This window comes from Dendropsophus ebraccatus, chromosome 14 (assembly GCF_027789765.1).
Source record: "Dendropsophus ebraccatus isolate aDenEbr1 chromosome 14, aDenEbr1.pat, whole genome shotgun sequence".
NCBI lineage: Eukaryota > Metazoa > Chordata > Amphibia > Anura > Hylidae > Dendropsophus > Dendropsophus ebraccatus.
The window spans coordinates 64,092,335-64,104,758 of NC_091467.1; the positions used below are offsets into that span (position 1 = coordinate 64,092,335).

Sequence of the window (12,424 nt, forward strand, 5' to 3'; positions counted from 1 at the left end):
GCCAAGGAAAATCAATCCACAGAGCCATTCTCTAAGCCTTCGTGCAAAAGACCTGTTAACCACCATATACAGTAAGAGATGTTTTATGTGGCCTGACCACCGGCAAGCGAGTACTGATCAGCCGCAATCAATTGTGTGGCCGGGCCACTTGAACAATGACGGCATCATTCGTTCGGCCTATTAATTTCACGATCGTTGCCTGCAGAATCCTGTTTTCATGGGAAGATGTTCAAGTGACCACCGAGGATTTTGATGCCTACACAAAGATGCGATCAGACGAGAGGTTTCTCGTTCATTGGCTCATTGCTGGGCCTTTATTGGTAGTAAAGATCCTTGCCTGCTGATAATCGGCCCGTGTAATAGGATTCTATAATACAACCTTTGAGTCACAATAGATGGTGGTCGAGCAGAATAAAGTTTTATTAGAGGCTTATCGAATGGTTAAGAGATATGGGACTCTATATGAGAGAGTGCAATGGCGTTCTCGATTGAGAATATGGAACCTTCTCATCATCAGAAAAGATCCTCCAGAATTTTAGCGTCATAAAGGACACAAGAATTTACTACAGATGTGATGTCCTTTTGAACCCAGATACTTATCCTAAACCTGAAAGAAAACATCCTATAAAATATGAATGGTTATACCGAACAGTATAATAGTAAACTGCCTATAGTAACGTTGTAGTTACAATTACAGCCATGTTGCTGTCAACTAAAGCTGTCCATGTGTAAAAGATAAGTTGCCACCAAACCTGATCGGCCAACCATCTAAAGCTATGTTCACATCTAAACCTATGTTTCTGATAAATTTGGCCAAATTACCCGAACACGATGATCATATACTTGTGTCAGATCCAGTGATATGGAGTGTATACTGTATTTTTATTTTTTTTTGGAGCTTGAAAACATTGCCACTTTTTCCATCCATGAGAAAACTATACAAGGAAATGTACAGAGCATTGTCTCTAAAATCCTACGTTCAGTCCATTAAAATCAATAGATCTAGCCTAGGTGCATCACTGTACACATTGTCATAGTCAGTTTGTTGACATATACAACAAGCATAATTGTAACTTTAGATGGGAACATGATGTGTATGGTGGCCTCCCAACTCTCATCGGACAGCAGGATCGGGCATGTTGGATGCTGATTGCCCAATCCTTTTGTTCTCAGAGAGAAAATCTGGCAGTGGTGTCTTGCTTCGATGTTAACTTGAGAAGACATGGAAGCTCATGTCTAAGGGGATTGGGGGAAATAGCTGTTGGCCAAACAAGTGTATGAGTATATGGAGTCCCTGTAACATAGTTGGGAATCTGGATGTCCAAACTCCCACCGATCTATACAGAGTTGGGAGAAGGGTGCTGCAAAATGCTACATCCCCCAGCTTACTGCCTAGATTTACAAAGAGCCAGAAATCGCAGCAAGAAAAGAAGCATTCAGATGTAGCGATCAATAGGGGTCTGAACCCGACCAATCGAACCTTTTATCGCCCAACCGAAACTCCGTGACCTATCAAAAAACAGAGACACTTCAACATTCCCAGAAACAAGTCTAACTACAGACAGAATATTTTATAAGGAGGTGATTCAAGGACTTTCGACATTTTTCTCGATTTGAGAAAACTTGCAAATTATTGTCCCTCATTGCTCTAAATCACTAGTTTGATTATAGGCAATAATGGAAAATCCGACATTAATATTGGCTGCTGTTCCTGGGCACAGACGCACAGGGATGAATGCAGATACTAATTGCCATTGTTCTGGTGAATTACAACCGGCCGGCCTATGATTTTATGGGAACATTTGCTGTCGGGAGAAGGAGCTTCCCCAGAGCGGGAGGAGCCGGGAAGCTTTATTGGAGGCTTTTAGAAGAGATAATCAAGTCGTTCATTACCCGGGGGGACATGTAGCGGCTCACCTTATCTGTCAGTGGACTTGACAAAGGATTATTGGAAATGTCCCACGGTAATGAATCATGATCTGTGTACTGTACAAATGAACGGTTTGAGCTCGGGAATGCAAATATGACCTTTTATGTTGGAGGCAGGGGGTTCAGTACATGACACGGCCTCGCCATCTCCATTAGTTGCTAACAATTTCACACAGATAATAACTCTAACCTATTACAGATGGCAAAGATTAGACAAGGTGGTCGTGGCGTGGAGTTAAGGTTAGTGGTAAGGTTAAAGAGGTTTTCCAGGACCAACCATATAAGAGGGGTTGAAGAGGCCGTTGTGATCCTTATACTGCTGCGGTAACTTTACTACTTACCAGAAACAGCGCCATACATTGTAAAATGGCTGTGTCTGCTACTGCAACTTACCATAGCTCAGTTCTATTACCTTATATGACTATCTGCTTAGAGGGATAGTCTGCATTCTTTATGTAACACTTAAAAGAGCTCAGGATGAGATGATAAAGAAAACCTGTACTCCCCTGCCCCTGATTCCACACGGCTAAGCACTTCCTGATCTCCACTCAGCTCAGCACAGGAAATGCCTGCTCAGCCAATCAGCAGCTGAGGCGGGTAACTGCTACAGCCAGTGATTGGCTGCACAACATTTCCTGTATGTTGAGAGACCAGGATAAACTGAGCAGTGGGAATCAGTAGAACTGTAATGGTACTGGTAGGGGGAGGCATGGAAAGGGGGGGTAAAGGTTTTTTTTCTTAATCATTATAGAATCTATAATCTAAAGTGTAAAATTAACCCCTTTAGGGTGGTTCCCTGTATTCACTACCACTAGAAACCTATATTTCCTCACAGTCTAGACTAAAAATGAATGCTCTGATACTGATGACAATGAATATGGGGGAAAGAGAGTGTTTTTAAGAAAGCAAATGAACATTTACCCTACGGCTCTCCGCCATTGAGGAGTGTGCGCCAACCCATCTCTACCATAAGTCATTCCCAAATCACCAAGTTATCCCCTATTCCGTGGATTGCTGAGTCACTCTTTTCATTCTCTATGGCACCTTCCACTACATTGTAACCTGTTAGTAAATCATTAATTTCCCTGCAGAATTATTACGTCGTGTCCATTCGGCTCAAGAAGTTGTGTCATACAGGACAAGGTCTCCAGTGGGATTGACGCCCAGTTGGAGGGGACCTAAAGACTTGTCGCATTCCACCACAGGTTACAGCTGATACAGTACATGTAGGAGGAGGACTCCCTATGATCAGCATATATTGGAGGACTCCTTATAGTACATATGACTCATGGCTGGTGGAGGCCTCCACCACCCTCGCTCTGGGGACCACATCCGCCCGTCCTGGTTTTGCCCTTTCTTGTAGAGTGAGCTGTTACACTGAGTCATAGCTGATATTTCACGGCATCTCATCAGTTTTCGACGCCATGGTAAACACAATACGGATTGTCTCCCTGCACATCCATCCATGTGCGACAGTCGACGAGAAGACCTTGGCGTATCCACTAATGAATGTTCTCCGACGTCTCCTGATCTCCGGGGATAATTCTGTCAATGTGATTAAAACCTCTCCCAGCTCCCAGCCTTGTTTACTGAAGTTATGATCTCTGAATGTGCCGCAATGTTCTGTGTCTTATGGACGCCATCGCTCAGCTGTGTCATCCGCACGCAGGATTTATGAGCGCAGGAGGGAGAAGCTACCACACAGACTTCATTTACTGAAGTCTGGAAAAGGGTTTACTGTATATACTGCCCTGTGCCTGGGGGCAGGGGGGACCCTCGGCTTTACCTTCTATTGATAACCTCTTCCCAAATAAATACGCCATACACTGCCCAAATAAATACGCCATACACTGCCCAAATAAATACGCCATTCACTGCCAAAAAAAATACGCCATACACTGCCCAAAAAAATACGCCATACACTGCCCAAATGAATGCACTGTATTCTGCCCAAATGAGTGCACAACAGGGCCCTATTACACAAAGTGATTATCGGCCGTATTACGCCGATATCGGCTGTTATGGCCAATAATTGTCTCGTGTAATAGAAGACAACAATCACAGACATGCGCGATCTAGATAGCAGGGATATGCCGCCATCGCTTCATGCAATAGGAGCTGCGGGAGCAGACCACCGCTGGGCTGCCCAGACAATCTAGCGATCAGCACCCTCCGCAGCTCCCCGCGGCCCCCCCATACTCTTACCCGCTTGCTGCCGGCGAGTGCAGTACCGCCAGCAATGAGCGCAGAATGAGGAGCAAGTAAGCGCTGACCTGACAGTTCGACGCTCCATGCTACCTGTCATTGCCCCGTGTAGGGTCTTAACTTCTATCTAATAAATTAAAGGGCTTCAACAAAAATAAATTTCTTTGAAATCAACTGGTGCCAGAAAGTGCCAGAGATTTGTAATTTACTTTTATTAAAAAATCTCCAGTCTTCCCATACTTATCAGCTGCTGTATGTCCTGCAGGAAGTGGTGTATTCTTTCCAGTCTGACACAGTGCTCTCTGCTGCCACCTCTGTCCATGTCAGGAACTGTCCAGAGCAGCAGAAAATCCCCATTCACTGTATACTGATGATTTTTGCAACTATCTGATCTACTGACGGATTCATTTTCCAAGACCTCTGCTTCCTGTCACTTAATGGGCCTCTTAGTGAATCCTGCCAGAGAAAAGGGGGCGGGGCCTTATATAAGATCCCCCGTAAATCCCGTAACATCTGGTAAATCCCCTCCATAGTATATGCTCTGGCCAAGATTACATCAGGCCACACAAAAAACTTGTCAGTTTTCTGCAGCCGCTATTCTAGCAACCGCAGAGACATGTCAGTTCAGACAATGAAGTGTGCGGCTCTGGCTGCTCGCTCCATTGGGTACAGCGGTGAATTGGGATGCAGGCGCATCCGAATTCACCAGAAATGAAGATTATCTGGCGGGTACTGCAGTAACGGCACAGATAATCTTCAGTAACACAGTGTTATACGTAGTGTGAACCTGGCCTCAGGCTAAAAAAACTGTCGAAAACTTGATTTTTCACAGCTGAGAGTTTGTTACAATTGTAGCCATGTAGATGAAACACTCTGGGCTCCATAGTCATACATTGTATCAGGACAGGAGAGATGGGAAACGCTGATGTCTGAACTGGAGCCCATTGTAACAAGCCCTCAGCTGCGAGAAGTATGCAGGTTTTCCTGTCTCCTCTTACAGACTGAGGGTCCAGTAATTGATATGGAGATGTAAGGTGTGGGGGGATCCTCATGTATGATGAAGACTTTAGAGACGGCAGGTGGGAGGGACGCAGTCGCTGTTTCCCATCCTGAATCCGCCCGCTGCGATAAGTGTTTGGCCTTTTAAGAGTAGTTATTAGTGATGGGAGGACCGAGCTGTCACCATGATGTATTACCGGCTCACAGCCAACCAAGGGACGGAGGAAGCCGCTCTACTCTGATACACTGATCCCAGGGATTGTTCCTTCTCCTCCACAACAACTAAAATTACATCCTCTCCTGACATCCTCTGTGCTGCTGGAACCCTGCTCCTTCCTCTATGTAAATCTTCCCCTGTGACCTCCCCTATAAGATCAGCACACTCCTCTCCTGACATCCTCTGTGCTGCTGGGACCCTGCTCCTTCCTCTATGTAACTCTCACCCCGTGACCTCCCCTATAAGATCAACACATTTCTCTCCTGATATCCTCTGTGCTGCTGGGGACCCTGCTCCTCCTCTATGTAACTCTCACCCTGTGACCTCCCCTATAAGATCAGCACTCTCCTCTCCTGACATCCTCTGTGCTGCTGGGACCCTGCTCCTCTATATAACTCTCACCCTGTGACCTCCCCTATAAGATCAGCACACTCCTCTCCTGACATCCTCTGTGCTGTGAGGGAGTCTGCTGCTTTTGCTATCTAACCTCCCTGAAATACTCTGTGCTGCTGTTAGGCAGCCATATCTGTGTACATTCTCCATGCTATTTCCCTAGATGATATGTAGCATTACACTCTGCTCCAGGCTGAGCTGGGTCCCAGGAATCCTTATCTAACCCTGGTTTCCTCTTCTTATTGAGACGGTTACATTTCTAACTTCTGTCTTATCTGCGGCATCTGGAATATTAAAGCGCGGAGCGACAAGGATCTTCACGCTGTTATCTCGCCAAATAGTCCTGGAAACATTCGGAGATAAAACATATATAAGACTAAATAGCAGCGAATATTAATGAAGACGACACAAAGGGATAAAGGAAACGCGGCGGCGTCTGACTGGTCCCTGCAGAGAACGCGGCTTTTTATTCAGGTTTCCTCCTTATCATCCTGCACCTCCCGCTACTCCCACAATTCAGAGGACTTTATCTTCCTTCACTATCACCCTGTGTGTTACCTCACCTGCCTCTCTGCTATTAAAGGGGACACTTTATAACATATCCTGATGGGAGTGGTATATACATTACCTTACTGATCCTGAGTTACATCCTGTACCCAGAGCTGCACTCACTATTCTGCTGGTGGGGTCAGTGTGTATATACATTACATTACTGATCCTGTATTATACTCCAGAGCTGCACTCACTATTCTGCTGGTGGGGTCAGTGTGTACATACATTACATTACTGATCCTGTACTGATCCAGAGTTATATCCTGTATTATACTCCAGAGCTGCGCTCACTAATTTGCTGGTGGAGTAACTGTGTATATACTGTACATTACATTACTGATCCTGAGTTACATCCTATATTATACCACAGAGCTGCACTCACTATTCTGCTGGTGGGGTCACTGTGTACATACTTATTACTGAACCTGTACTGATCCTGAGTTACATCCTATATTACACTCCAGAGCTGCACTCTGCAGGTTTTCCTCTTAGTGTGTACACTGCCAGTATCCCATATCCTCTACCTCTCTCAGAACCGTGCCTGTCCCTTTAAATCCCATACGTAATAACCCAATATCTGGTTTAGAAGTTACCTCGCGCTGTAAACCTTTTATTTTCCCTGCGACAAATAAATCCGGGTTAAGACTCTTACATCCTATTATTATCCTAAAGTAATCCCATAAAATGTATTCCGGTATAGATGAGATGCAGAGGCGAAGCCAGAGAGGCTGCGCTCTACTTAATTGGTGAAACTGATAGCGCGTGGATTATGGAGGGGCTCACCCCCCTCCTCCGAGACAATGGGAGGGATCGGAGACATTACTCAGGATTATACGGGATGCAGCACCCGCTCATTACTACAAAGTCAGCTGCGAAGTTTTGGAGGAAAAAATTTTACATTGTCTGGCAGCCAATCAGATTCCACAGGATGGCGGCCAATCAGATTCCACTGGATGGCAGCCAATTAGATTCCACTGGATGGCAGCCAATTAGATTCCACTGGATGGCAGCCAATTAGATTCCACTGGATAGCAGCCAATCAGATTCCACAGAGGAAAACTAATCAGATTCCACAGATGAAAACCAATCGTTCCACAGGATGACAGCCAATCAGATTCCAAGTCCTAACCCCCAGTCAGGTTCTTAGAGCAGCCAATCAATATTTGTCCTCAATGTTCAAGCAAAGGTTGGAGACTGGATGGTGCAATCTAATTGGCTGCCAGGGATCCAGTATTCAATGTCATACAGAGTGAGAATTGCAACCATTGGCAGCAAATCAGATTTCAAGTAATAACTATCAAGTTAAGTCTTGGCAGCCAATTAGATTCTAAATACTGACATCAATATGGTTCTAAGTGACAGCAACCAGTAAGCCAATCAGATCTGAGCACTGACAATCAGATGCCAAGAGATGGCAGCCAATCAGATTCCTAGTACTCACAATCAACCAGAGATCAATTTACGGAAGCCAATCAGATTCCTAAGAGAAACAGATCACTGATCTCAGGGAGACCAGCCAAAGATAACACTGCCGGCTGCTAGTTACAGCGCTCAATGCAGTGAAATCCTAGGTGCATTGCTTCCAGGGAAACATGAATATGCAAAAAGAAGAGCCCAAGGAGCCTCATTTAAGAGTCTCGAAACACAGCACTTGTTAGGAATCAGATTCCTAGTACTCACAGTCGATCAGGGTTCAAATGATGACAGCCAATCAGATTCCTAGTATAATCGATCAGGATTCAAATGATGCAGCCAATCAGATTCCTAGTACTCACAATTGATCAGGATTCAAATGATGGCAGCCAATTAGATTCCTAGTATAATCGATCAGGATTCAAATGATGGCAGCCAATCAGATTCCTAGTACTCACAATTGATCAGGATTCAAATGATGGCAGCCAATTAGATTCCTAGTATAATCGATCAGGATTCAAATGATGGCAGCCAATCAGATTCCTAGCACTCACACTTGATTAGGGTTCAAATGATGTCAGCCAATCAGGTTTCAACTACTGACATCAATAATGTTGGAAGTGGCGGGAGCCAATCAGATTCCAGGTGCTGATAACAATCAATCAGGTCCCAAGTGATGGCAGCCAATCGGATTCTATGTGCTGACAATCATGTTTCAAGTAATACAGCCAATGAAATTCCAAGTACTGACAGTCGATCAGGTCCCAAGTCATAGCAGCCAATCAGATTCTACGTATTGGATTTCCAACAATGGCAGCAAATCATACATCTTATTGATAGATGCCATTGGCAGAAACATAAAACATGGTTCCCACCAGTAATAATATTAACGCTCCACAGCGCCCCCATCTATGAATGGCCACAAAGAAGATTGCAACCTATACTTTTTTGTGTGTTTTTATCGCTGATTTTCCTACGTTTAGTGTATACAGCGTTCAGTAGAAATGAGCAGAGCAGTCGCGTCTCTGTGTGGCCGGGGTACAGCGACGCCTGATTCCCAGTCGCGGGTTTAGCGGGAGAAGATTACATGTTATTACTGAATTTGCATTGATGTTCGATAGCAGCCATCTAATCTGAAATTATAATGCAGGATGACTCTGGTGGCTTGCTTCTCCCTCGGGGATGTAATCGTGTCCTGTTTAACCTCCAGCCTGCAGAGGTCGCCGTTCATATCTCATCGCCTTGGGCTTGTGCTTCTCCATTATACAACCGTAGTAAATCTCATATATCAGATATTGTGAGGCCTATAGGGTGGGTATTATCTGTGATATCACACGCAGCAGCCCCCAAACATGATGATATTCGCCGGTTGAACTCTGCCTTTATTAAATTCATTTGGGGAGGCAAGCGCCCCAGAATTGCGTTGAAGAAGCTACAATTATTCCGTGACCAAGGGGGTCTTAATTTCCTGGACATTAGACGTTATAACTTGGCGTGTCTTATACGCTATGGAGTGGATTGGATGAGGGGAGAAGGCCCGTATTCCAATGTCCGTCTGGAGGGTGCCTTGGCCTTTCCCTGCCCATTGCAGTCGCTCTTCTATACAAAACTACCTGCTATCCCTCCGTCTATCAAACGGAGTCTCCTTCTTCGGGACACAATTATAGCATGGAAATCTAGTCTAAAGGATGCGGGGCTGCCCTTTGCCATCGGTAGGTCTATGCCCATATGGTATCATCCTGAGGCACAAGAGCTGTCCACTAACAATCTATATCACAAATGGAAAGACAAGGGTATTACTCAAGTTAAACATCTTCTTCACGAGTCAGAACACAGATATCTGACTTTGGAGGAGACTCTATTAAAATATGGTTTAGCCTCGGAGCACTTTTTGATTTATTCTCAGGTTGTGGCCTTTCTAAAATCTAGGCTCCGTAATCTTACACCACTGCACCAGTCATCTTTTTTTGATGTCGTCATTCAGACAGAATCTCACATTCACTCACTATCCTATTTGGCATGGGCGTTGAGACGGCAAGCCTCGAGTCGATCGGACATAAGGGTGTTCAAACACTGGGAAATTTACTTCAGCAGGGAAGATCTTACCAAGCCAATTCTGGACGGTTATGCGTCTGTGCGGAAGGCCATTATTAAAGGGGTTGTCCGGCGATAAAAAATTATTCACAGAATAACACACATTACAAAGTTATACAACTTTGTAATGTATGTTATGTCTGTGAATGGCCCCCTTCCCCGTGTCCCACCACCCCCACCCGTGTACCCGGAAGTGTGGTGCGCTATACATTACCTGTCACGTGCCGACCACGGTCTCCGATCCTCAGCAGTGACGTCTTCTTCGGGAGGCCGGCGGATCTTCCCGAGTGCCGGCCGCCCTCTGCAGCGTCATCCGAAGCTCAGAATCACAGCATAACTGTGCTCAGCCAATCGCGGCTGAGCAGCTGATGACGTGGCCGCGTCATCAGCCGCTCAGCCGCGATTGGCTGAGCACAGTTATGCTCAGCCAATCGCGGCTGAGCTTCGGATGACGCTGCAGAGGGTGGCTGGCACTCGGGAAGATCCGCCGGCCTCCCGAAGAAGACGTCACTGCTGAGGATCGGAGACCGTGGTCGGCACGTGACAGGTAATGTATAGCGCACCACACTTCCGGGTACACGGGTGGGGGTGGGGGGACACAGGCAAGGGGCCATTCACAGACATAACATACATTACAAAGTTGTATAACTTTGTAATGTGTGTTATTCTGTGAATAATTTTTTATCGCTGGACAACCCCTTTAACCCATAGCTGCACCAGGACGTTATTGAACGTCCTCGTGCCGCTATGGGAGTTCAGAGGGGGGTCGCGCGGCGATCCCGGGTGCCGCATGTAGCCCGGGCTCGCGGCTATTAGCGGGCACGGTCCGATCGCCGTGCCCGCTAATAAAGTACTTAGAAGCAGCTGTCAAAGTTGACAGCTGCTTCTAAATACTTGCTGTTATACATCCCTGGTGGTCTAGTGGGGGGATCGCCCCCCTGCGGCGCGATTGCGGGGGGGCGATCCCTGCATCCATACCGGGCCGGGGTCTGCTCCATAATGGCGCTGATCCCGGCTCGGCATTCTATTGCTTTTGGCTGCAGCAGCCAAAAGTAATAGAACACCGATCTCATGGATTCATGCAGTATAACTATACTGCATGGATCTCTATGAGAGATCAGAGTGCATATACTAGAAGTCCCCCAGGGGGAATAACCCTAACCCCAGGGGGAATAACCCTAACCCCAGGGGGAATAACCCTTACCCCAGGGGGGCTTCTAGTATATGTGTAAAGTAAAAGAAAAATGTATTTTTAATAACACAAAATCCCCTCCCCTAATAAAAGTCTGAATCACCCCCCTTTCCCCATTTTATAAATAAAAATAAATAAATTAATTAATAAACAAACATGTTTGCTATCGCCGTGTGCGTAATCGCCCGAACTATTAATTAATCACATTCCTGATCTCGCACGGTAAACGGCGTCAGCGCAAAAAAATCCCAAAGTGCAAAATTGCGCATTTCTGGTCGCATCAAATCCAGAATAATTGTAATAAAAAGCGATCAAAAAGTCATATATGCGCAATCAAGGTACCGATAGAAAGATCACATCATGGCGCAAAAAATGACACCTCACACAGACCCTTAGACCAAAGGATAAAAGCGCTATAAGCCTGGGAATAGAGCGATTTTAAGGAACATATATTTTCTTTAAAAGGTTTTAATTTTTTACAAGCCATCAAATCAAATAAAAGTTATACATGTTACATATCGTTGTAATCGTAACAACTTAAGGAACATATATAACGAGTCAGTTTTACCCCAGGGCGAACATAGTAAAAACAACCCCCCCCCCCCCCCCCAAATAAAAAAAAAACATTTTTTTTTTCAATTTCACCACACATATAATTTTTTTCTGGTTTCCCGGCACATTTTAGGCAAAAATTACATCTGCCATAGCAAAGTACAATTAGTTGCGCAAAAAATAAGGGCTCATTTGGGTCTCTAGGTGGAAAAATGCAGGCGCTATGGCCTTATATACACGAGGAGGGAAAAACGAAAACGCAAAAATGAAAACTGGCTGTGTCCCCTAAGGGTTAATGAAACTTGTTGAGAAACACAATTTAAGTTAATCCATAATGCCACATATGGCTTTACCCTGCCTAAAACCATTGACAGGCCTGATCGGATTGAGGCTTGCCCGAACTGTAATGCCCGAGGCACTGACCTGGTACATGGCTTGGTAACTTGTCCTCTAACAAGACATTTCTGGATACAATTGCAGAATCTTCTTATAGCTAAACTACATATTACTTTGTCATTAGACCCACTGCAGATTTTGTTCCATATTCCGCAATCAGAGGGTACGTTGACCCTGCTTATCCATGTCTTTCTCCTAGTAGCAAAGAGATGTCTCTTAGCCAACTGGTTGGTAGCGCGTATGCCAACGATAGATGATGTGTTACTCCAGGTAAAGCGATACCTTTATCATGACCAACAGGAGGTGCTCAGGGACAAGGAAAAATCCACTAGTGGGTTTTATTAACAAATGGAAAACCTTCATTTGTTGTTTTCTTTCCCAGTCTGACATCAGACAGCTGATGTTGCCATTGGTGGATACCCTGTGGTACCTCAAAAAAGATGTTGCTGGTACTTTAGGAAAACTTAAAGTGACACCTTGAG

At 45.2% G+C, this 12,424-nt stretch overlaps 1 protein-coding gene across 1 annotated transcript in view; it reads right to left on the bottom strand.

Annotated features, from left to right (window-relative positions):
- Window positions 1-12,424, bottom strand: part of SHISA6 (shisa family member 6) — a 185,059-nt gene that overhangs the window by 14,140 nt on the left and 158,495 nt on the right. The window lies entirely within an intron of this gene.